Raw genomic sequence first — 3,848 nt, 5'->3', positions numbered from 1 at the left:
GTCTCAAATACATACATACATACATACATCATATAGACATGTGGCAAGGAGAGAATGAAAATGAACCCTGTGGTGTTGGATTGGAATTGTAAGTATCCATGTCAACTCTGATTTTGGTAGACAGAATGGGGAGAGGGAGGGAGGAAAGGAGAATGGGAGGAAGGAGGGAAGGAGGGAGAAGGAGGGAGAGAGGGAGGGATAAAGAGGAGGAGAAGGGAAGAAGGAGAGAGGGAGGCAGCAGAGAGGAAGAAGAGGGAGGGAGGGGAGGAAGGGAAGTCCAGGCTCTGTCTGCTGAGAAGATTTAGATACAATCGGACCCAGTAAAAGTAAAAGCAAGCACACTTAACACTCAGAGCTTGGTTTCTCAACACTATTCTGTATGAAAAGAAACCAGGACTATTTGGTGAATTATTCAAAGCCTGTGTGCAGAAAACATAAGAGGAACTTGGAATTTTTTTTGTGCCAAAGAGCAAAAATGTGCTCAAGGAATCGGGGAATGTGCCAGCAATTCTCTGAAGCCACTTTGAAGGCACTCCCATTGTGTAGAAATGATTGTCATCTACTGTAACCCATGGAAGGAAACAGGAACTGCTGAGTCCTTGCTGACATAATTAAGTAACTAAACGGAGGACAAGGAACGCAGGTTCCAATGGGCTCACTCGGTGCCCGCATGTCACACAGATCTCCCTCCTGCAGACCTGAGCGGCCATCCAGACTCATTTCCCTCTGCCCGAGGAACATCCTTGGTGTTCATTTATCGTACTGAAGCTGTGCTGGAGATGAATTCCCTCCACTTCCATTTGTCTGAAAGTGTCTTTATTTCACCCTCAGTTTTGAAAGCTATTTTCCCGAGATACGGAGCTCTGTTGATTTTTTTTCAGCAATGTAAAGATGCCCTGTCAACATCCCCTGGTTTCCACTCACCATGAGAAGTCAGCCATTGTGTCCCCCTTTTGTGCCCTGTATTAGTCCTTCTCACATTGCTAAAAATAACTACCTGAGACTGGGTAATTTATGAAGCAAAGAGGTTTAATTGGCTCATGGTTCTACAGGAAGCATGGCTGTGGAGGCCTCAGGAAACTTTCAGTCATAGGTGAAGGTGCAGGGGAAGCAGGTATGTCTTGACATGGCCAGCAGGAGAGAGAATGAAAAGGGAAGCACTGGACACTTTTCAACAACCAGATCTCCTGAGAACTCACTCATATCCCAAGAACAGCAAGGAGAAATCCGCCCCCATAAGCCAGTCACCTCCCTTCAAGCCCCACCTCCAACACCAGGCATTACAAGAATGCCACATGAGATTTGGGTGGGGACACAGAGCCAAGCCAGACCATGCCCTGTCCGTCTCATTCTGTCACCAGGTGCCAGGCTGGAGAGCAGTGGCGCGACCTTGGCTCACTGCAACCTCCGCCTCCCGGGTTCAAACAATTCTCCTGTCTCAGCCTCCCGAGTAGCTGGGACTACAGGCACGCGCCACCACGTCCAGCTAATTTTTTTGTATTTTTAGTAGAGATGGGGTTTCACCATGTTGGCCAGGATGGTCTCGATCTCTTGACCTCGTGATCTGCCTGCCTCGGCCTCCTAAAGTGCTGGGATTACAGGCGTGAGCCACTGTGCCCGGCATTTTTTTTTTTTTTTTTTAAAGAGAGATGAAGTCTCACTATGTTGCCCAGGCCGGTCTTGAATTCCTGACCTCAAGTGAAGCTCCCGCCTCAGCCTCCCAAAGTACTGGGGTTACAGGATTACAGGCACGAGCCACCAGGTCTGGCTGTGCTGTCTTTTAAATTTATTTTTCTTTTCTTTTTTAGAGAGGGGGTCTTGCTACATTGCTGGAGTGCAGTGGCTATTCACAGGTGCGATCCCACTAGTGGGCAGCACGGGAGTTTTGACCTGCTCCAATTCTGACCTGGGCTGGTTCACCCCTCCTTAGGCAACCTGGTGGTCCCCCGCTCCCAGGAGGTCACCATATTGATGCCAAACTTAGTGCGGACACCCGATCGGCATAGCGCAGTACAGCCCAGAACTCCTGTGCTCAGGCATCCTCCCACCCGAGCCCCCCGAGTAGCTGGGACTGCAGGCACACGCCACCACTCAGCTCCTTTCACATTTCTATCCACATCAGTGGTTGGCAGTGCGTTGACTATCGTGTCCCCGGGTGTGTTTACCGTGAGGCTCTTTCTGGGTTTCTCTGAGCCTCTGGGCCGTCTAAGTTGATGTTTCCATCAAGTCGGGGTTATTTTGGCCACTATTTCTTCATCTAGCCTCACTCTCTTCTCTTTCTCAGGCTAGTCTACACGTCTGATCTTGCCCCACAGACCTCTGAGGTGCTGTGACGCATCTTCTCTGCTCCTCAGATTGGATAATTTACACTGATTTGTCCCCAAGTTCATGGAGGTTATTTTTGCCGTAGCCAATTTGCTATTAGTGTTTCCAGTAAATGTTTCATTTATTGGACTTTTCAGTTCCATAATTTTTTTCTTTTTTATACTTTCCGTGTCTCTGTTGATTTCCCGATCTGATCTCCTGTGTTCACTCCTTAATTCTTTCTTCATCAATTACTCAGCCCTTTAATGCTATCGTGTCAGTAATTCGAGTGTATCCTGGTTTTCTTTTAACTACTTATAATGGCTGCTGTAGACCTTTATCTTCTGAGTACAACTTTGGGTCTTCTCAGTGTCAGCTTTTAGTCACTTTTTTTTTAAACTATAGGTCATATTTTTCTGTGTCTTTGGACATCCAGTGACTTTTCTGCAGGAAGCCATTGACGATGGCAGCCCATGTCTGCTGTCACCCTCTGACCAGCACTGACTTTTGTGCTTGGCTGACTCTGTCCTCCCAAAATTCCCACAATGAGGCGCCAGCTCCACCGTGACTGTTTCATGACATGAGACCCTTAGGCAGCAATCGAGGTTAAGTGAGGTCAAGGGGTGTGGCCCTCACTGAACAGGGCTGCGGTCCTTGTGCGGAGAGGAAGGCACGGAGAGCCCCCCTGCCGGGTAAGGACAGAGCCGGGGCTGCCCTCTGCAAGCGGGCAGGAGGACCCTCACCAGAAACTGTGTTCTCTGGCACCTTAATCTTGGACTTCTGCCCTCCGGCACTGTGAGGAATACATTTCTGTCGTTTGAGGCCCCGTCCAGGGTGTTCTGAGCCGACAGCCCCAGTGACAGCCCCTCCAGCAGGAAATCGCGGGGCAGGCTGAGCCCCTTGAGCTTGCGGCCGCCGCCGGGCTCGGCTGTGGAAAGTCACACTGTTTCCCAGGAGCCTCTGACTTGCCAGAATTCAGCCTCTAAATGTCCCTCCTCTGGGTCTTGCAGGGCGTGGTTTGGGGTTCAAGGCTGGCGAGGTCCCTCCCCTGGGGCTATCTCCCCTCCCTGCCCCTGCACCACTCAACCTCAGGTATCACTTTCCATGGCCCCATGAAGCAGCCCCCCTGTACACCCTGGGTTGTCTCACCTGCACATATGGGGGGCCAGTTGACCCCAGGGGCCTGGACGCAGAGCCCCAGGACTGCCGCCTGCCACTGCCTTGCCCTTCCCACTTCCCAGGCCAGGCGCGAAGAGAGTGATGCAGTCGGCTGGCAGGAGCCCAGGCCACGGGGTGAGCGCCCAGGCCACAGAGTGAAAACCCACACCACGGGGTGAGAGCCCAGACCACGGGGTGAAAACCCAGACCACGGGGTGAGAGCCCAGGCCACGGGGTGAGAGCCCAGGCCATGGGGTGAAAACCCACACCTCAGGGTGAGAGCCCAGGCCACAGGGTGAGAGCCCAGACCATGGGGTGAGAGCCCAGACCACGGGATGAAAACCCACACCACGGGGTGAGAGCCCAGGCCACGGGGTGAAAACCCA

The sequence above is a fragment of the Cebus imitator genome, unplaced genomic scaffold (genome assembly GCF_001604975.1).
Source record: "Cebus imitator isolate Cc_AM_T3 unplaced genomic scaffold, Cebus_imitator-1.0 Scaffold339, whole genome shotgun sequence".
Classification (NCBI taxonomy): domain Eukaryota; kingdom Metazoa; phylum Chordata; class Mammalia; order Primates; family Cebidae; genus Cebus; species Cebus imitator.
The sequence above is the reverse complement of the archived record's forward strand: the minus strand, read 5'-3'. Positions refer to the sequence as shown.